The 22,952-nt window shown below is 39.6% G+C and overlaps 1 long non-coding RNA gene across 1 annotated transcript in view; it reads left to right on the top strand.

The window, feature by feature from the left end:
- Window positions 1-9,233: 9,233 nt before the first annotated feature.
- The window catches only part of LOC110483364 (uncharacterized), a 161,283-nt gene continuing 147,564 nt past the window's right edge, over window positions 9,234-22,952 (top strand). Inside the window, exon 1 of the long non-coding RNA XR_014953299.1 lies at window positions 9,234-10,982. This is a non-coding gene — a long non-coding RNA (uncharacterized LOC110483364). The remainder of the gene's footprint in view (window positions 10,983-22,952) is intronic.

Here is a 22,952-nt window from a genome sequence, read left to right as displayed (position 1 = left end):
TTGATGACAGAACAGCCAGACTACATATGCCGCAGCTTGGGAGTACAAGGATGGATATTATCTGAGAAGATCTAACATGGGAACAGAGAATGAAATTGAGTGTAGACTGGACATCAGGTCAATATTTCCCAGCAGTGAGGTCTGACAGATTGCAGAATACCTCAGGGTGAACAGTACCAGAATGCTGATACGTATGGTCTCTGTGTGAGTGTTCCAAACCAAAACCCAGCAGACGGCCCTATAAAGGGCAGTGCTGTGCCACCAGGGCTATGGAGGGGAGGGAAGATGATCCCAGTCAGAGGAAAGAGGCTGCTAACACTGTGGCGCTGCATGGAAGGGGTGGTGATGACATCTGAACTGCTTTCTGTAATGCCAGCCTGGGTCACTAGTGGCTCCCCAATTAACTTGCTGCTGTGACATGGGAAGGATGACTGGAGCTGGATTTTAAGAGCAGCCTGTATATGCCTTCTGCAATTGTTTTATATGAGCCTGCAAGGGCAGGCATGGAGAAATTCCTCTCAAAGGGCAAAACAGGGGTCATTTGACATTTCTCAGTAAGCTTGATAGGTGGAATAAACTTAAATATCCCCTTTAATTTTGTTAGGAGAAATTCCATTTACATGTTACACTATTATTAGCAGAGACAATGGGACAAACATTGCTATCCTGTTAATTATAGGCATGTTAATGATATATATTTCTGCAGTCAAATAGCATTGCAAGTCTGTTTCCTGTCTTAATTTTGTGCTGTGCTGTTTGAAATGTTAATGAAGCCAAAATTCTCAAAGGTCATCCTCTGAAAGCATTTTATTTTTTTTTTCCTGTTTTGTTTCAGAACAATTTAAATGAGGTTTTGTACCTAATGTTGCTAACAATGTTAACTTTCCTGTTTAATTAATGAAAATGTGGGAACATCTCTGCCCTGGTCAGTGAGTTAAATGAGAAAAGCTCTGTATTCCTCTTTAAACCATCCCTTGATGTTTTCCTTCCATGACATGTATCCTATCCCTCCACTTTCCCCCAGGAGCCCCTACTACTTCCTTTTCAAAGGCTGTGTGAAACAGTGGTTAAAAAAACAAAAAACCTTCACAACCCAAAAACCAAAAGAAAAGTGCAAATCTAGCAGAACGGGGTATTGTGTTTCCCATGGAGCCATTAATCATCCTTGGAAAGTTTTGGTTCTTCACAAATAATAAAGGAGAGGACTGGTAATTGCTGTTTTCAGCTAATTGACAGAATTGTGTCATGAAAGAAGGAGAATTTCTGAATTACCTTTGCTGATGACATTTGAAGGCTGTTTTAAACTTTCAATTGCTACCAAATTGAGAGACTGTTCCTCATCTGTGTTCCTCATTAATCCAGTAGGTGAGTTTCATTTGTTTTTAATACTGTTAGATGACAGGCAAATGGTAAGTGTAAAGGACGTTTCTATCAACTCAGTTTAATATTGTGAAATAGATCCTGATTCAGCTTCTTCAACTTTTCTGTGGGTTTCACTGAAAAGTAGATGGAGGCTCTTCAGCCTTCTCTGACCTCTTGGAAACAAAAATATTGATATAGTTAAAATATTGACATGGCAAAAGGGATCCTACACCTTCTCCCCACCAGGCAGAAGGTGAGACACAAGTGATTGGATATAAGTCTCTGCTTGGGGTGTGGGAGAAGTTCCTCTTTGACTACCTTGCCTGCCTGGGTGCCCTTATACAAAAGATAAGAAGCACTGGAATCAGAAGGACAGGGACAATGAAGAGGTGGATGATGCTGGTGAAGGGTCTAGAGCACAAGTCTGCTGAAGAGTGGCTGAGGGGGCTGGGGTGCTTTGTCTGGAGGAAAGGAGGCTCGGGAGTGACCATATTGCTCTCTACAGCTGCCTGGAAGGAGGTTGTAGCAAGGTTGGGATTGGCCTCTTGTCACAATAGGACAAGGGGAGATGGCCTCAAGCTGTACCTCAGAGGTGATTTAGATTACACATTAGGAAATTTTTTTCACAGAAAGGGTTATCAAACATTGGAGCAGTTTGCCCAGGGAAGTGGTTGAATCACCATCCCTGGAGTTATTTAAAAGATGTGTAGATGTGGTGCTTAAGGACATGGTTAGTGGAGTACTTGGCAGTACTGGGTTAACAGTTGGACTTTGATCTTAAATGTCTTTTCCAACCTACTTAATTCTGTGATTCTGTGCTAGAGGAGTTGGTGAGATCAGGTCAGATGAACTCCTACTTCATGACCATGTCCCAAAGAAAAAATGTTGTCATAGGTGGCCCCTTTCTGAAGGGAAGACAAGATCCAGTCTGCCAACCAGACTTACCTTTCAGGGAAATATTCTTTGGGATTCTAGTTAAAGACATTGCCAGGAAACTTCCTAGTCTGGTATGTTCGTCGGATTATCATCTGCTACTCCTTTTGCATGTGTGTACCAATGAAGTTACACTGAGAAGTCCAAGAGAGATCAAAAGAGATTTCAGGGCCGTGGGGAGATTGGTAAAGTGATCAGAAGCACAGCTGGTACTTTCCTTTATCCCTCCCTGGTGTAGGGAATGACATCAGGTAGATCCAGCTTACTCATACCTGCCTCTGAAGCTGGTGCTGCTGAAAGAATTTTAAGACTTTCCATCATGGGAAACATCAGACTTGGATAGTGTAGTGGGAGTCTATAGGTTACTCAGCCAGGATGATTACTGCTGCACCAATATCGTTCTATAAGGAATTAAAGGATCTCTGTAGATCAGGTACCCTTATCCTTATGGGAGACTTCAGTTTCCTAGATTTTAACTGGGACTGTGATAAAACAAATGTGGACAAGTCCAGGAAACTCCCAAAGCTGAGGATAAGTTTTTGATACGAGTTCTAAGGCAGCTGACTAGAAAAGGTAGCCTCCTAAACCTGTCATTTGTCAATGGAGATGGTCTCATGGGTGAAATGGTAATTGGTGGCTGTCTTGACCACAGTCATAATGAAATGCTTGATTTTAAAACATTTGACACAAGAAATTCTCATCAGAGTTGCCACCAGGGGTTTTGGAAGGGCAGACTTCCAAAGGCTGCTCAGGCTGCTTGAAAAACTAGCTAGTAAAGTCCCTTAAGAATGTGCTGTCAAGGGTATTGGGGTGCTGGTTGCATTTTAAGAACCATCTTTAAGAGTGCAGGAGCAGGCAATTCCAGTGTGTCATATGTTAAGGAAACGAGGCAGAAGCCTGGCTTGGTTGAACAGGGATCTTCTGGATCTTTGGCAGAAAATGAAAGTGTATATATTTTGGAAGCAAGTTCAGCTTCTGTGGGAGGACTACAGAGATGGTGTTCACTAGTGCATGCAGAAAATTTGTATAACCAAATCTCAACTGGAGTTGAAGCTTGCCAGTAGTGTGGTGGATAATGAAAAACTTTGTAAAGTATGCTAACAATAAAAGGACCCCTAAAGTAAACCTTGGACTGTTACTTGATGGTCACCTCACAAATATGGATGTAGATAAAGCAAGGGATGTTTAATGCCTTCTTTGCCTTCACCCTTAACACCAGTGATGGGCCCTGGTACATCAAGAGGCCTGGGTAGGAGGATTCCAGCTGGGGAAATGATAAGTTCCCCACTGACTTTAAACTGGTATAGGATTTGCTGCTGTAACTAAATGCCCATAAATCTATGGAACCCAATGGGATTCATCCTAGATTACTGGAAGTGTTGGTCAGTGCTACTGTGAGACCTCTCTGATATTTGGCAACAATCTAAGCAATCTGGAGATGTCCTAGTTGACTGCAAACCATAAAATGGTGTTCCAATTTTCAAGAAGGGTGAGAAAAACAACCCTGACAATTGCAGGCCTGTCAACCTCCCTTTGGTGCCTGAGAAAATGATGGAGAAGTTTATTCTGGGAGTTACTGAAAACACCACTTGAAAGACAATGCTGTCATTGGTCAAACCCAAAATGTTCACAAGGGGAAAGCCATGCCTTGCTAATTTAATATCCTTTTTGATGTCTAGATTATCCTTTTAGTAGACAAAAAGAAGGAAGTGGATGTGTTTTTTTTTAAATATTTTCTATTTTCAGCAGGGCTTTAATTATATCTCTCACAATATCTTGCTGGACAAAATGTCCAGCATACAACCAGATACATGTGCAGTATGCTGGGTGAACAACTGGCTCAATAGTTTGGCTCAAGGAATTTAGTAAATTGGATAGCATCTGGCTGGCAGCAAGTCACTAATGGTGTTCCCCAGGGCTTCATTTTAGGGCCATTTTTCTCACGCTTCAGTGCACTGTAAGTATGCTGATCATACTAAATTAGGAGAAGCTGTTGATTCCCTTGAGGGTAGAGATTCCTTACAGACAGATCTTGATAGATTGGAGAGCTGGGCAATCACCAAGTATATGAAATTTAACAAGAACAAATGGCCATTTCTGCACCTGAGAGAGAGAAATCCTAGATGTGCCTTGAGATGGGGAAAGAAGAGGTTGAAATTAAGCCCTTCAGAGAGGGATATTAGGGTTTTAGTTGATAACAAGTCCATATAAGTCAATAATGTGTCTTGGTGGCCCGAAGACTGCTTGAACCCTATCCTGGGATACACTAAGCACAATATATCTAAAGGATGAAAATAAGTGATGTATCTCAATGTTAGTGCACCCACCTTGAAGTACTACACACAGCTTTAGGCTTCATAGTATAAGAAGGAATATAAAATATCAGAATATGTCCAAAGATGGGCAGCAAAGATGGGGAAAAGACTAGAGGGCACGACTCAGTTCTGGGGTTACTAAATTCGTTCATCTTAGAAAAGAGGAGGCTGAGGGGTGACCCCATTGCTGTCCAGAATTTACTCATGATGGGGAGCAGAGAGGGAGGGAGGTGCTGATCTCTTCTTTCTGGTGTCCAGTTGTTGGAGTCCAGAGCATCCCTTTGGCTGTCCCAGATGCCTTGAGACCTTGGCAAAGGGCTCAGGAACCTTGGCAGCAAGTCAAAAACACGTGTGGCTTCAATTTTAGCCCGTGGGAGAGGCTGCCGACCTTATTTGAGGAATTACAAGCCAAAAGGGTTTGAGTAATGTAATAGAGGAATTGACACAGGGTGGAAAAGTAGAATTTTGGGATTTTTTTTAGAATGTAATTCCGGGATAGAAGATGGAGGAATCTGGGTGGGCCCTAGCTTCTTCTTCCTTCTTCTTGTCCTCCATGTCTCGGTGTGACAGTGACAATTTTCTATTGGTCTAGGATAGGGACACGTTGTCCAACATAGATTTTAGGTATTGGTATGGGAACTGTAAACATGGTACACGTAATTTTGAGTATATAATGTAGGAGATGCCCGGGGCTAGAAGGAGACTGCCATGGCTTCTGTACTAGCTGGACCTTGGCAGATCAGAGAGAAACTATTATACATAAGAAAAAATAAACAACCTTGAAAACTCGGCTTTATGCATTCCAGACCTTTTCTTCAACAGCTGGGCCAGGGGAAAAAAGGACTTTCACTCTGTTGGGGTCTTGCCAAGCTGACCCCGACATCCAGTAACAGCAAAATGGCTTAAAGCTGTGTCAGGGGAAGTTCAGGTTGGACATTAGGATAAAGTTAAGGTGGTCAAGTACTGGAACAGGCTCCTTAGGGAAGTGATCATGGCTCTAAGCCCGCTGCTGTTCAAGAAGCATTAGGACAATGCTCTTGGATTTAAAGCTTAACTTGTATGTTGCCCTGCATGGAGTCGTACTCAATGATGCCCATGGGCATCTTTCTATCATTCCAAACTGTAGCCCGATTCCAAGTTCTTAAGTCTCTGATATGGTGGGGTGAAGAAGAAAATGGCTGAAATGGTAATATGTGGATTTTGGTCTTTACCGGGTTAATCAAAACTGGAGTGAAGGGAAAGAGCTCGGGGTTTTAATGAGGTATTTTTTTGTTATGCCTGAGTGTATCCGTAAATATATGCAGGTGAGGTAAGCCTGAGACCTTTTGAAGTGAGCTTGTTATTTTTCTTGTAATTTAGATATCATGATCAAACTGCATGTAGGGGGCCAGCATGCAGGTGGAATTTTACCTGCTTCTAATACGAACAATCCAGAGTTTACTTCTTGTTTCTTCCGTGAAGGTGACTTTGGTCCACTTCTTACATTTCTCATTTCACTACTGAGATTGTCAGTGTTTTTTACCTTCACTGCCTAGAGCTGGAGAGTTCCTCTAATATTGTTTTTATCACACGTGTTTTACCCACAACCCTGAATTTGCAGGTTAGAGCACTTTAAGGGCAGCCTTCCAGAGAAGACTCAGCTGTCATTCAGGTACAGAGGGCACTTAATCAAGCTTCTGAGTGGGGTTCAGCATGTGCCCAATATGCAGTCATTGCACAGGAGCTGCTGCTTTGTCCCTGTGTGAAAAATGGGGAAATATTTATCCTGTGGCCAAGAGCTCTGGATACAGAGAGGAGATCCTTGTGGGAAGAAGTCTATATTATTTGTAGCTCAAGAACATGCACTGGCTTAAAACCAGGGTTGTCACCATGTAACCCTCTAATTTAATGCAATTGCATAAGTTGAGGACCTCTTAAAATAATAGTGCAAACAAAAGCTGAGTTTTGCTAATGCCAGCTACAGGCAAGGTCATTTTCTGAGGATGGCATTACTGAAAAAATTAAGCAAGAGTGCCGTTGGACCTGACAAAGCTCAAGGGACAGGTTTGTGGGAATACTTGCCCATTGAGTGCAACAGTAGAACTGCCCTAGATCTGTTTCCTGATGCTGCAGGGGATAAAGACTCTTTTTCTCCCTTCTTCTTGCTGAGGTTTTCAGGCAGGAATTGATGCAAAGGCTGATCTCAGCTTAATTTGCAACGGAAAACAGACCAAAAAACCTACAGGCAGAGATTGTCCTCTACTAAATGTTAAATGAAAATGAGGGTTTGGAAGAGCACGTACTGGTGTATACCTTAGACAAAAGTTTCTTATGCTTTTGCTCACAAAGTATAGAACAGTATTCTCCCTGCCACTCCCCCACCCTCCCCCAAAAAGAAAAAGAAAAGGCAACTACCCCTGTCCCCCAAAGTGTGAAGAAAATAACACATTGAAGTGGGGTTGTGTTGTGGGGGGAGTCCTGAATACAAACTACTGGGCAATGCCATCTCCTACACCCCTGTTTTGGGAGATCAAGCAGTTTAATGATGTGTGTGCTAGCCACACCGTGTTATTATCCAGCTGGGAATTCTTTTATCATTATAGATTTAATCACAAAGTCTGGCCTTGTACCCAAAGCACTAGCACATCCATCAAGATGGATTTTGCTCTCTATGGCTTTTTATTTTATTTTCTTGAAATAAAGACTGTATATTTGGTTTCATATTAGAAATCAGCTTTGAGAGAAGATGGATGTTTTTAGCAGACCATGGTATTTTATGATATTTACAAGGTGCAGAAAAAAAGTGACAATATTTTTTCCCAAATAGCCCAAATAGTTAAATGGGAGTTCTTTGTAGTCCCCTTGCAAAAAAATGTCTTTTTTGTGAGGTAATTATGGATTTTCATGAGCACTCCTTGCTAATCAGGTTTAATGACACTAAACCCAAATCACATTATAGTTATTTTCCAAGACCGTGTTGGAGACATGCTGCATTAACCCAAAAGAAAAAGCATAGAGATGACAACAACAAGAATAAGAGTAATAAGAAAAATGGAAACAGAGGAGAAGCAGAATCACTTGTGGCTCTACATCCTGCACAATGAGAGTAGCACAGCACTAGAGGAACAGCAGTGGTCAAATTAATGATAGGTAGCATTGTCCTTGAATCTTCTGGAAATCTAAGGCACCCTGGAAAAATATTTGCTCTTAATTTTATCATCTTTATTGCAAAGTCTAGCTGATTTAGCTAACAGAAAACCTGTGTAATATTGGGTTGCATTATTTTGTATAATGTGTTATTGCTTTTTTCTTGCTAAGCTTAACCTTCAATTATAAATCAGTAATAATACAGTCAACTTCAAAAGAAAGAGTTGTTCTGACCTCCCAAATAAACTTTCAAACCCTGGAGGTAATAACATTTGCATTTTTTTCTCCTGGCTGGATAATAATTTTGCAAAGCCTGTCCATATAGGCTGTGCTTTAGAGAGTTGGTAAGAATTTCACTGAGCTGAGGAAGGGGTATGATCACGTTGGAAGTATCTTAACATTCGTACATGGAGCAGACTTTTATGTACATGAATCTTCTTAGTCCTGGGAAGAAAACAAGACAACACACTGACACATTTATATCAATTTTGCTTTTTTGTTGTGTGCACTTATTACTTAAAAACCCTCCTTGTCATTCCTAATATGCATTGTGGGGGATAACATAAATTACCTTGTGAATTTCCCTCTGCTATAATTTTGCTTTCTAAGCTCCATAAAACACCACAAGCACTTTGCCTGTAATTAGTATGTGAATTATTTGTGGTATTGTAGAGCATTAACCGACTTGTAACTGTTGTCTCTTGGCACTATGCATCTCTCGCAAATGGGGTTGTGGTCTAGGATATCATCAATCTTTTCTTTGTGGTTCAGAAAAGGAATCCATTTTCTTTGATAAAAGACCCATTGGTCTTTGTGATCTATAAATCATTCTTTTCAAAGAACCCCTTTGAAATACCAATTCAAGGTAGTCTCACAGAATATCACTTTATGGATTTTTCTTAGGATGGAAGATAATCCTTGTGCCTATCAAAAAGGAAGATCTGTACTATTTTTCACTGAATTTTGCAACTTTAGAAGAAGCTCTCTAGAGGCCTAATATTGCTACCTCTAATCTTGTGTCCTGCATGAAGTTAAAGCTTTTTTTGTCAAAACAGCATTTCTGTAATATCCAAGTATGAGATGACTGAATTATAACTAGAATCATATAAGCATTCTTTACAGCATTCTTTACAGCATTGAAAATCCTTAGCCCTGTTAATGACAAATGTTGTCTTGCATGTGTGCTTTTTTTTGTACTGGGGGGTGGGGGGGGTTGTAGGTGTGTGTGTAGGCTTGTTTGTTTGTTTTGTTTTCCATCCCTATAAATCTCCTTTAGAGATCCTTTTGAATTAGCCCTTTTATCATAGGCTTCCCATGCAACTAATTTTGAACATATCTTGCATTCTGTGAGAAAATACTTTATATTATATGAACTTGTTCTGGTTGTACCTGCCCGACTAAAGACTATAAGCCAGTTCTTGATAACTGCATAGTCCTTGGTAAAACAGCTGAAGAAGAAGTGGCCAGATGTCAATGTCACTATGCCACCACACTCCTGCAGATTGAGAGTGTGGTGTGCTGGGTCACCCGGCTTTGTTCTTTGTTTTTATTCTAAAAGCATTCATTTTTTCAAGAGTTTTATTACTCTGTGAAGAACGGGAACTTTTCTTCATCTAATTTGAAAAGTTCATCCATAACTTTAAGGAAAATGCCACACAGTGCAAAAATAAGTGGAAAAATCACCAGGGGAGACGGCAAAGCAGTCATAGGGTGGCTGCCTTTCTGTGGTATAAGAAATGAACAACATGTAAATGTGCAGAGTTTATAATTTCTTGGAGGCCTTCAAGAGCCTGCTGTATAAACTAAATAATAATAAACAATGTAGCTCTTTTACATAAATAATCCTTTCTTTTTCTAATCTACTGGTTTAATCCCTGCGGTGGCATATGTTTGCAGTATTTATTTCAAGGTACTGTTATTGAGCTCTACTGTGCAAAGAAAATTAATTTATCTGCATGAAACTACAATGTTGGAGAGGCATTATGTGGCTGTATTTACAGTTTTCTTCTGTTTAGTGATTATATTGTATCTTTATTCCCCCCCCCCCTTCAATTTATCTTTTGGCTGGCTCAGAACAGCAGGATATTTGGTGTGGGCTGTGAAACAGATTTAAGAAGTCAGAGGTACTTTTAATCCATTCCTAACTTCTTCAATCCATAATCTGCCTGTGAAAATAATATTATATTTCTCTCTTTCTTTATTTTTTTTAATGGCTTTCTTCAGGGATGTTGTCAATCTGTACTTCAAACATTTCCAAAGAAATGAGGACAGTCATTAGAAAAATGGTTCAAACCTACTGAAATTGCATCCTTAGTAAAGCTGAACACCATAGTCCTAAAGGGTGAGAAAGGAACCACGATTTGAGTCTAGCTGGAGGCAACACAGGAGGGTGGGGTGTTACTGCAAATATTTTCCTCAGCCTATATTTCCTCCTGCGAGGAAAATGTGACTATTGAAGGCTTTTTCAAAAAGCAGGGCCTTCACCACACAGTTGTCTCATCTAAAACTGTGTAACAAGCAGTAAGAAACCCCTTAGATCTGGCTCTAGGATGAGAAAAGAAAGAAAAATCACAGTTCTATTTCTGTTCACTTGTCCTTCACGACATTAGAAACGGGGCGGCTGTTTCTTAGATTTCAGTAAGTCAATTATTTCTTTGCTTTTTACTTGGCTTGTATTATGGGTGGTGTCAAGGTAACCAACAACTACCAAAGCTTGGTGCTTTTCCCATCAGTTTTCTCATCCTTAAAAAAAGGAACTGAACTGCTTTTGTGAGACCCAGCATCCTGAGCTGATCCTCCAGAAGATCCAGAGCAACCAGCTGCAAGGGCTGGCTCAGCAGCTGGTTCCTGGGGCCTGAGAGGAAGATGAGTTTTCTGGTGCTTGGCAAAGAAAAAAAGAAAGATCTCCTTGGCCTGCAGCAGGATGTTGGGGAAGAGGTTTGATCTCAAGAGAGTTCTTAAAATTTACCTTTAAAGCACCCCTTTACTTTTTCTTATGGATGCCAGTTCATTTCTTTCCTCCAGTTAGGTCTGGTCTGCAGAATTGCTGTGGAAATCTACTGGTTTCAGCTTCCTTTTTGACTGCCATAAACAAGGAAATCCATATCCTCCTTGCCAGTTTTTCAGCAGAGCCAACCTGCTTGTTCCTGGGTAGCTGGGTGAATTGGATTTTGGAAGGATGCTTTGTGTCTTTGAAGTATTTTCTGGCTAAATACCATTAATCTTCAGAGTGATTCAGTTCTTAAGGTAATTTGTGGCTTTCTTCTTTTCTTTAAATCCTTTAAAGGCATGATATGGAAAAACTTCTTTGCTCCAAGATAATCCAGTATAATTAGAACAGTGTCACTCAACTTAGCAAAGTCCTTTATGCGTTTTTTTTTTTTTTTTTTTCCTGTCTTGTTAGCATTTAAATCCATGGTAGATAGGAAAAGGTGTGATTTATTGTTCATTTATTCTCTCTTTCCCCATACATTGTATTCCTAAAACTATTTAGTTCTTTTTTGGTTTTCTGACTGTGATATTGACCACAGTTACTTGTATGAGGGGGTATTACTAATGTCTAGTGTTGGTGTGTCCCCATTCCTACAGTGAAGGAGCCAGACTGGAGTGAGGGATTTAATATGGTGATGGACCCTGAGACTTACTGGGGAGACTGAAGGACATGGATTGGTTTAGCCATGAGGTGGCCAAAGTGGGGAACCAGGGATCTATTTGCAGCCTTTCCATCTCCAAATGGGGGCTGCAGGGAAAATGGGGTTTTCTCGGTTGCACAGTTAAAGAACAAGAGGTGGTTGGCAGAAATAACTGCATTGGTAATTCTTATAGGATTAAGGTTGCATTCTTCACAAAAAAGGGTGCCCAAGCAAAGGAACCATGGCCAGGGCAGCTGTGGACTCTCTAACCTCCAAGACTTTCAAATATTCATGGGTCTCCACCCACGCTCTGAGAAACCTGATCTAATTTTGAGCAGGGGATGGGCCTAGATGAGCTCCAGATGTCTCTTCCAACCTGTGTTTTTCTATGATTAACAAAAAAATGAAGGTGTTTTTTTTTTTTTTTTTTTTTTTTTTTAAGGGCTAACAGCAGTGTTATTTTCTGGTAATATGTTGTCTTTGCTGGTATACCTGCTGGGAACCCTGCTCCTCCAACAGGAGTTGAATGTGGCTTTTTGATCTCTGAACTTCAGCTTGAGCTGTGTCTTTCCAGGCTCTGTGGAATAGGTTGCTCTCATTTCCAGTGCCTGGGATGATAAACTGACTTTTCTCTGCTTCAGTGCTTCATCTTGTTGTGGATAGTTTTATTGCCCAGATACAGCTTCCTGTCTTCCTTCTGCAAATGCCTTAGTTTCTTAGTTTGGTGGAAAGCTGACTGAGATGTCATGGGGTACTGTTCCCTTTTGCTTTCTGATCGCTTCAAAATTTACTAATTTGAGTAAATACAGTTTAAAAGGCTATTACTGAATTAGAATTTGTGTTACTAAATGTGACATTCTCTTATGCCTCGTGTAACCGTGCTGTTTAGTAGATTTTAACAGCTATTTTGCTGTTTTTGTCTATAGAAGGTATAAAAGTATTTAAGACAGCTCTGAGTTAGCAGCATATCTATTTTCCAAGTATTTGATGTGGTTTGTTTCCTTATTCTTTGGACTTGTCTGTTATTGTTGAATGACTTTTTTAAGTATCAGACTTTATTCTTCTATGCATGCAATGATAAAATAATCTTCTAGCTTTTCTCAAGGATTTGACTAACTCTTTCACCACTTGATTCTTGGATAGTTTTGTTTGTAGCCTGCCAGATCCATAATTCCTTGTTCGTGTAGCTTGCATTCTTTGTCAGAAGTTGCAATTTCTTACAAATTGCTGGATAACTGCACAGGGTTTTGCTCACTTTCTATTTGTGCTGATTTCCTAAAAGCTTCCACCATTCCCCATTTGCCACCACTGTAGTCTGCTCTCTGTTCAAAGCTGAGTTCTCTTACTTCTACAAGTCTTTGGTATTCCAGTTGTCCCATGTGAAGTCTCCCACAAGCCTGATCTTGCCTAGAGAATATGTTTCCAGGACTTCATGAGTTATCTTTCACCTCACAGTCTCCTAGGAGCAACTGTCCCTCTGCCTTCATGACAGGGGGTGGTGGTGGGGCAGGGCACCTGCCTAGATTGCTCACTTGCCAAAAGAATTTAATAGAAAGCTGTTATTTGCAGCCATTTCTCCTGCTGTGTTTGAAGGGCAGAGGATGACAACTGAGATTTCTTAGGAGCCTGTGAAGGCAGTTTAACAGTGGGTAGTCAGACAAAAGCCTCTCTCTGGGGACAGGAGAAGGAAGGTCTATAGAAATGTCTTCATGGTCCCATCTAATTTGCATTTTTAGTGGAATAAAAGTGTCAGACTTCATGTTCTGAAAACTCTAATTTTGGTTTGGTGAAATATTGGGAAATGTTTAACAATCATGCTAAATGCCAAGCTAGATGTTCTTTCTAAGTGCTTTGAGTTTAGAAATATTTTTGTCATTTTGGTTGTCCTAACTCCAAATCCATTTCAATGCTCCTGGGAGTTCAGGAGCAGCCATAAAATTCCAGATGCATGGTCCATCTCACAATCTCTTCAGGAGTTCAGGGAAGAATACAGAGTTGCTTGGAAGCTAGTCCTGAAGTGCTGCTGGTTCAGTTCCCATGATCAGATGGGATTACATCCTTAACACTTTTAAATGGTTACCGTGTGTACTTGCGTCATCTTTTCTGTTAATCTTGATCTAAATCCTCCGTGGTAAGTTTTTCACAGCTCACCCATGAACTCACTAAGGCTTTATTTGCAGATTATAATTGAAGTCTTCAAAAATATGAAATCTAATTGCTACACCTGTGAAACTGAGGCAATGGAGATCTTTATAGAGGACCCTTTAGTGAAACAGCGAATTAAGGAGTGGGATATCAGTAATCCATCAAAGGACTAAGCATAGGCTGCAGAAGATTTGTATGGCTCTGTACAAGGAGAACAAGTGGCTGGGAAAATTCAGTGGAACATCTGTAGGTAACAGCTCATAATGTGAGCTGTGGCTGTGATAGTGCTAATCACTGGAGTTTGTGAGCATATTTTTGCCGTGGAGAAAATAATTAGCCAAAAATACAGTGTATTGTAGATGACAATCAATAAAATTGTGTGCAGTACATCATAATGATAAGATAAATCAGATGTAGCCCAGTTTGGGTTCTTTGGATTCAAGGAGTTGGAGTGCTCTGGGTACAATTTCTAGTTGTTTTATTACCAATGATGTGATGTGTTTACTATTTGCCAAATATAACAATATAAGCTGAATATTAATACACAATAAGCTAAGGTTGACAGAACTGGATTCTTTAAAAGAGATGGGATAAGAAATATCTTTAAGAGTGGTGACAAAATCAGTGGGTGATCAGTTGTATTCTGTTAACAGATTTTTTTTAAATTTTATTGCTAGCTAATCTTTTTACAGCCACATTTTCTTAAGGGGAAATTATTTTAAGTACCAGCTCTATTTACCCATTGTGTTTGTTGTGTGTATACTCCTTTCCCCTATTAATTTTTTTGGTAGAGGGAAACATCTTTCAGCTGACAAGGAACTTTTCTAACATGTCATTTTACAGGAAAGAAGCTTAAATTTTTTCTTGTTTGAAGGGTGGGAAGTGCTGACATTTAGGCTAGTAAAACTGCTCTGATGCAAAAATCCTTTATATATATTAGGAATCAAGTTAAAGAATATGGTTTCAATTGCTTGCACAAATGGATTCCCTGGCTTTGGATCCATTTGCTACTTTGCTTTATGTATCATAGTCCTGCAATCTGGCTTTGGTATCTGAGAAATTTCTGGAACTCTTACAGATTTTGTTTCAAGAAACTTTTCCCCAGTCGGAGTGGGTGTTTTTTATAGACTTCCAATTATATTCACAAATAACTTGTCTGCATGTATATGCCCCCACTGGCTCTGTGCCTCAGCATACACCATAGTATTACAGATGAATTCATTAAAATACTTAGGCATTCATTGCTGACATTTGTTCTGTTTAATTGAAATAATTTCTTCACCTTTTAAACTTCTTTTTTATGACACATCTAAACTTTGGAACATTCTCTTTTAAATAATTTATAAAGCTTACAAGTTATTTCTTAATTTCTTGTTTAGTTGTCCCAGATTGTGTTTTTATGTGAGTATGTAGCTGTATAAGAGCATGCCCTTCATCTTAAAAATGCTGCCTAATGTCTAGATTCCTAGGAAATACGTCTTCTATGGGCTCTAGGATGAATGTATGAAAAAAACAGCTCTATTAAAATGCATAGTGATGTTATGCTTTTGAAACAGAGGTAATTTTAATCAGTTTGTGTTTCTTTGTGGAGTAACCTGTCCACTGCTGCAAGTAACCTGGCATCTGGAGCTGCCTAAAAGAGGATTTCTTTGTAAATCAGCTACATTGCAATGATGGAAAATGCAGGACACCTTCTGTCTTCACTTCTGCTTGTTCCAATTTACTGAAAACCTGGAGGTTTTCATGGCTGAACCTAAGCTTGGCTGCTTGAACTTACTGATATATAGGCCTGCTTTACCTGGAAACATCCATTCTGCCAGTCTGTAATTGGGCTAGAACAGAGAAGGAAAGGAGGGTAAGGGTTTATTGACAGAACAGCATGTACTGTGTTCACAGGCTTCAGCTCAGGCTTGTATTATCAACTGAAACATTGCTTCCCCAGCATATATCTGCTCTCTGGCTGTCTTAATCATTTTGCATTTTAACCTCTAACAGTGCCTTTAGTGTGTTAGTACCAGCAGGGTCACTCTGTAAATGAGTCTGAAGAAACATATCTTTTCTTGTTGTGTTTGAAGGGGAAGCATAAGAGACACTACAGCAGCATGAATAGGTTTTGCCAGAGTGCAGAAAAGCCCAGAGTGTTGTGTTTTTATATATGTGTCTTTTCCTAGATTGCTGCCTCTGTAAAGATACTGAGGAGGAACAACCTGGTTAAACTCCTCTCCCTGTGGGAGTCTTCTGTTCCTGAGACAAGGTGGTCTCAGGAACAAGGCTTGGTTTTCTCAGATGGAGAGACTTTTTTTTTCTCCCCGACTTTTAAAATTTTATTTGTCCATCCAGCCACTTGAGAGGGCAGAGATAGCATTGATGTGATCTGCAAGGCTTAGTACTCAATGTCCACACCTCTGTTTTTGCTCACATTGAGGTGTGCACCTCTCTGGACCCCTAGTTTGAGGCTTGTGTTTTCACTTGCAGTGCAGAAGTTCTCTCAGTTTTTGGAACTGTGCTCTTTCTAAACAAGAGGACTAATATTTTTTGGTAGTGTTATAACTGATGATCAGTGTTGGCCCTAATACCTTTGCTGTGGGCTGCACAGGGAGCTTCAGCAATACCACAGGGTTGTTGTTAAGTGCAATGAAAAGCAGCAGTATCTTCTAAAACAAAAAATAAGTTGCAGTGGTTCCTGTGGAGATGTCTGCTATCTTGTAAGTGCTGAAAATTAGTGTTCATAAAAAGATCTTGGTACTAATCGTCCTGTAGGTTCTTTTGAAATATAATGTTTAATTTTTTCTTGTATTCCCTGAAAAGTTTTTAATGGTGCCTCCTACACTTCTTTCAATGAACAGAGTATCAGATTTATTAATGCATAATGTGTCCCAGAAATCAGTTTAACTGATTCTCATCCATCAGTCAACATTACTTTTTTCTATTATTTGGCAGAACAGATTTGTTTGAAGCTGCTTTTTGCAGACTCTGGATGATATCTCTAACTTTTCTGAAAAAGGGAGAGAGCCTTGCAGCTAAATTTTCTAAGGCCAAACGGTGCAATAGTAAGAGCCAGAAAACTACTTTTCATATGAATACTGACTTCTGTTCTTCAGAAGTGACCTTTCACTCACACATTTTAACTCTTGGTCATGAATTAAGATCAAAAAAGGACCACCACCACTAGTTAAAGCAATATTTAAGACCAGGCTTATGTAGAAATGTGAGAAATCTGTAACCATAGACTATGATTTCCAAATAAATCTCAACTGGAAATGTTATGCCTCAGAGGCAAACAGCACACAAGCTTGGTGTAAAGACTAGATGTATCTTGATGCATTGTCAGGGAATCGTCTTCTGTCCTGCCATTTCATGTCTGCCCTTCCCCTAGCAGTACTCCTATGCCTATCCTGAGGCACTGATCTCTGATGAATACAGAATAAATTGATTTGCATTTCTGCTCTGTGGCATTATTGAAGCCTGTGTAGAGGGAGGTAAAGCTAGTATTATGCCACTCCAGCTATAAAATACTTATGGTACTAAAGCAATCTGGTGGTCTCTGGCCAGAAAACAATAAACCATACAGACACAAAGACAAACCTTTGTTTTGAGAACCTATTATCTTAGCTGGCATCTGGGAATGATTTAGACCCTCCCCCAGCTAAACATATCCAAGCCTATATCTGGAGCAGGAGGGAAGCTCAGCTGCCATGTGAAAGAGTTGTATCTCCTATGGAGCAGATCAGGAAAGGAGCACTGAAAAAAGCTGATCGTCAGTGGCTTATACCCAGTCTAGAAATAATTAAAGCAGAAGCCTGGAATCTGCATTCAAGTAAATGTGCAATTTCATGTGCTTAGCTGTATGCTTTGGGCATGGAGAGGACTAGAAGTAGTTCCTATAAAGTGACTCCTTTTGTGTTTGTTGATAGAAAAGTTGTATTACCAGGGTATTACCAGTTGTATTACCTCCTTCTCTATGCACAGGCAGAATTGAAGTTGGCCATGCTTTGAACCAAGCAGCTTCCTGCCTTTCAGCAAGCAAAGCAAAGCCTTAGATTAGTTACATCCGTGTTTCTCGTGGGGGTGAAAACTGCACAAGCCCACAAGCAAGGCTCTATTTTCCTGTTTCACAGTAAAACAGTGCCTGCAGCTTCATGCCTTTTCCCAGAGTGTGTAGGGTAGGTGTAGAACCTGTTCTGAACACCAGCACTTGGAATTAGCTAAGAAGCAGATCGTGTGTTGAGAAGCAGCTCATGGCCACCCCACACAACTGGGTGCTGGAGCACTACCTGCAGAGTGCAGAGTTAAACAGGAGAGCTGGGGTTGCTGGTGACTGTAGGCAATTTAGGAGCACAAAAGTGTGTGCATCAGCATCTGTTAAATAGGAAAAGAAGTAGAAGCCTTGAATCTGAAAATGTTTTATGGGTAGGCAGCACTCAGTTGCTTTAATCAAGGCTAGAGAAGAAGTGCTAAAGGTGACCTGTAAGGGTCTCTGCTGCTCTACCAGGTGTAAAAAGAGGCTTCAAGCTGGTGTGGCTAATAGCATAATAGTGACTTACAGACCTGAGAGAAAAGAACTCACTGACACTTGCTAGTCAGGAAGAGGAAGGCACAGCTTTTGGATGAGCAGAGACCTCCTGGCTCCCTGAGGACAGGTCTTAGTTCATTTAACTATTCAGTAGGAATTCATATAAATTGAATGTAGCCCTTTTCTTCCCATGAAACCGAAGCTGACAGAATATTACAACACATTTCAGCCATTTCCTGTTTCATGTTTTTAACAAGATTGTGACTAAAAGGGAGCAAGTGAGATTTTGACCATTCCCAAATGATGCAGTTCAGACATGGCATGTGCAAAGAATAACCTCTTCCTTTTCATAAGAAGTATAGCTTCTGTTCAGAGGTGGATTCTGACCTTTGTGAGACACTGAGGAAAATCTGTTGAAAACTGTGGTGCAACAGGTAGATAAAGAGTGGATGATTTAATTAATATTTAACGTCAAGAAGCCTTGGTCAACTAATGAAATGAAACCTTTGTTTAAGAACAAACAGAAATGGAGATTTGATTTGTTCAGGTTTCCCTCTGAAAAAGAGAACTATGACACTTGAAAGTCATGTAATGCAGTCTTTATATAGAAAGGCATTTCTGGTTGCTATTCTGAACACAGATGTAAATACTTGGTTTGTTTTCCAGGCTGTGCCTATGCTGTAAAATTTCATTTTGATTGGACTCCAGTGGTTGCTGGCACTGAGATTTCTGGGTCCTTTATGCCTGACAAAGAGTGCCAGTCTTGGCTATGTACTTTCGATGCTGTGTGGCTGTCAGCATTTGGGTCTGTGACCTTCTTGTGACTGATGCATCCTGTGCTCTGGAAGACACAAACAAGCATGCCCACCACTGCATAGAGTTCATAGAGAGGACACATAAAATCATATAAACTTTGTTATTGAAATCTGTGGTCTTTGCCCTTTGCTTATTTGTTTGCTTTTGTACAAGAGTGTTCTCTGTGAATCTTTGTCTAGTTTACAATTGACAAAATCTGATTTCCCTTGGTGCTTGCACTTGTTTGCTTCCAGAAGGTGATGAGATGCAGGTTCTGAGAGAGGTAAAAAACAAACTGAAATGGCCCAGATGTGCTTGTATGCTTTCTTCTTGTGATTAAAGCTTTTCCTTCTGCATTATCTTTGAATCAAACTTGCTGTCAGGTAGTAGAGCAATAAACATCCTAAGCAAAGCCCACTCGTTAGGTAATCTCTTCAAAACACAGTCATAGCTCTGCATAGTATCTTGCATGACACTTGTATTAGATGACCAGTTAGTAATAGGCAGGCAGTTGCTGTAAATAAAACACAAACCTCAAACGGCCTTTAAATCCCAAGTTATTAGAAAGATGAGTCCTTGACTTCCACATAATCACTGGTGCTGGGGCAAAGTAGATGAAGTGCACTGAGGCTAACTCAACAGCTAGCAAGCAGCAAAGGATCATGGAAGAGGCAACACAGGAGAATTGCATGCAGATATTTGTTTAATGCTTCAGGTTGCTATGAAACTTTGAGGACAAGGATGATGGAAAAGAATTAGGATATTTTTTACTTGGTAACTTAAATTCACAGTGATTTCATTTGTATCCCCCTTTTAAGAGTGTGTTATTGACTGATGGTAAATACCCCACCTGCCCTTGGAGTGCTTTCCTCAGGGAAGCTGTTTGCACTGCACAGGAAATTTCAGCACTGGACTCTGTGAGTTGCAAATTTAGTAGCCAAATTCTTGAAACTTTCTGTCTATATCAGGACTGCTTTTCTTCTCTTTGTGTGTGTGTAGGTGTTTGCTCAGCTGGTAACAAATGCATTTATTTGTGAAAACCTGGTGCAGGATAAAGGCAAAGGTTTTCACAAAGTAAAGTTGCATCAAAGCAAAAGTTTGTTAGGCTGTACAATGTCCACAGCAGGTCTGCCTGTCTGAAAGTATCACATGGATAGGTAACGTGAAATTAGAATTTCCATGTTCTGTGCTGGATTATTTGCTATAGTAACTTCCACAACTATCTTGCAAAAGAGTGATGGGTTCTTTCTCCTAATGCCATTTTCCTTTATCCTCTGTTTACCAAATATTTATGACTGTAGAATGCAGTGTATTATCTCTCTGAACTATCCAAAGAGATTCAGCCTTCACAGGCAGAAAAATATAGTTCTTTAAATACAACTGATATAGGGAAAATGCTCTTTGTGCTTTACATCTTATTATTGTTGAACAAATTAATATTATTAACTGTGGAGTAGCCCTGATTAGTGTCAGTGTAGCGCATATGGATTCTTTATGGAAGAGGAAATTAATGTGGAATCAGGATAAACATTCTTGATAGGTTCTATTATTTGACCAAACAGTAGTAATAATTTGTAATTGTTGCATATGCATTTCCAGGCAAGTCAATAATTGGTTTCCAAAACCACTTGTAATTGTATGTGGCCACTCATAATGAAAAGGTTTGTTCTGGTTAATTTTCAGCACGTATCTTTTGATCTTCCATTGAAGATTGAGCTATGAGCCTAGTGTGGTCCTTGAAAGGGACACCCTTGTTATGCTTTGCAACAAAGAGAGTTGTTCCTATAGTTTTAAAGTGGATTAAATTAAACTTGACAATGTTGCAATGAACAGAGAGAGTGGGGAGAGACAAGGATCCCTGAAGTCATCATTCAAAAGCAGCATGGCTTTTTATCAATGCCCTGCTCATTTCTCTATAATGAGGTATGGGCATAATCAAAAGGAAAATTGCATAAACTCCCACTTAGCCTCAGGGTCCTCTCAGGTAAAAAACATTTAGGAATCTGCATAGATTTAACAGGGCAAAATATGTCCTCCTAAGTGCCTTTTCATGGCCTAATTTAACTAACTTCAGCAATATGCCCTGTCACCTGAGAGGGATGCTCTAGGTACCAGTAATGCCATAAGCCTCTTATCTCATTTTGTTGATGACAGTTCAAAGTGTGCTAGTAAATGTGCAAGATAAGAAAGTCACAAGGAAATGAAAAATACAAGTCCTTAATGCTTAGGACGTACAAAATTATTCTGAGTGGTTGGGAAATTTGAAGGGCTTGAAGATTTGAAATTTGAATTTTGTCACTTGTGAGAAGACTCTGAATGTTTCAATGAAGTCTGTGCATTCTGGCAAGTCCCACAGAGCACCTGGCTGTTGGAAGAACAACAGACCTGGGGTGTCGAGGTGATAGACAACTGAGAAGGAGTCTGCTCTGTATTGGTGCTCTGGCCTTTTGCTAGCACTAGCTTGTTATTTCTGAATAGAAGAAGCAAGATGTTTTTGAGTTGGAGATGGGAGCCACAGAAACTTTGCCTAGAACTGCCAACATTTGATTAAGAGGAATCAATTTGGGAATGAAACAGTGAAATGTTTATAAGGATCCTTGCAGGAAAGATGCCCATGCTTGAGACCTGACCAAAACGTGTATGTGTGGGAAAGTAACCTGAAGCTGGTGTCTTCTCAGTACATCAGCTCCAGTCATTTGTGGTTATTAGCTACAGTTACAGATAAAGGTAACCCAGTTTTTTTAATTAAAAACATCACAAATGTTGAGAAAATTAATAAAGAAAGTATTGTATGTTTGCATGTGACACTAAAATAGAAGACTTATAATCTCTGTTGTTAATGTTGTATTAAGAATACCCACAAAAAGATTGTCAAAAGAGTTTATCTTATCAGGAGCAAGGTGAACAACAGATATCAAAGATCACAATTTCAGAACAGTAATTATTTTTAATGAAAACTTTGATTTTACCTGGTCATTTTAAAAACAGATTAAGTTGCCTGGTTTAACTTTTGCGCCTCTCTCCAGAAATGCACATGGTTAAACATAAAGTGCTTTCAGAAAAGAAAACTTGACTGAAGTCTTATATGGACACTTGATGTTGAAACAGTTTTATTACCAGTATAATGTCATTGTCCTATAAGGTTAATTGCTCTTTCAACTTCAAGAATAACAACTACCTGGTCTGCTTTGTGTTGAATTAAGCCATTGTATACTTCTGTCTAGAGTCATATGCTTCCTGCATTTTAAATACTCTTATGTAGTCTATATAAATTAACAAGACTTTTTTAGACAGACTTTCCAGAGGCTGATGCAACTTTTAAATTGTATTTGGCTGCTGTTTGTTTACTCACAGAGCCATTAAAGAGAGAGGCCTAAATGTAAATTATATTGTAATGTGCTTGATGTCTAAAAAAAAGATGTGTCTTGTCATCCTGAAAAATTATCTCTGCTCTCACTCTTGTACCATTCTATTCTTTTATGGAGGTTCAAGAGGGTATTTGTTGCTCCTAAGGGCTCAGGTGCAAAAAAAGAACCTGTAGGGAATCCCAAACTGATTAATTTATTATCTACTTTAAAGCAATAATGTAAGGACTATAATGCCCTCAGTATGGGTAAATAGGAGAGGAAAAGAGATCAGGATGGAAAACTGGGAGGTGTAAGAGGTTGTCATACTGGCATATAAGCATCAAGATGTTTTGTAGGGACATTTGACTGTGTGCAATGCTCCCAAGCATGGTAGAGATGGTGTTTGTGATTTCCCACAAGGGCATAGGCACATAGCCACCCTCTATATGCACACAACAAATTAGCACAGAGCACAAAATGCAATTTGTGGATACATTAAAAAGTATGTGCTGAGAATATAATTCCTCAGGATCAAGTGTATTGATTGGCTCAAATTGTTTCTTAATTGAAGCACAAAACAGCTCCTCTTTAAAATTTACACTTCTTGAAATCAGATTTGGTAGGGAATATATAAACTGCATCTTTTAGGGGTGGTGTGACCACTATTTTTCCTTCACTAACAGATGCTGTATAGATTAGTGTGTAAGGATTGTTTTCACAGCAGCAAGATCTGATGACGTTATCAGATTCTCCTGAATTAAAGAGAACTTGACAACAACATAAA

This window comes from Lonchura striata, chromosome 2 (genome assembly GCF_050655825.1).
Source record: "Lonchura striata isolate lonStrDom1 chromosome 2, ASM5065582v1, whole genome shotgun sequence".
Taxonomy (NCBI): Eukaryota; Metazoa; Chordata; class Aves; order Passeriformes; family Estrildidae; genus Lonchura; species Lonchura striata.
The sequence above is the reverse complement of the archived record's forward strand: the minus strand, read 5'-3'. Positions and strand labels throughout refer to the sequence as shown.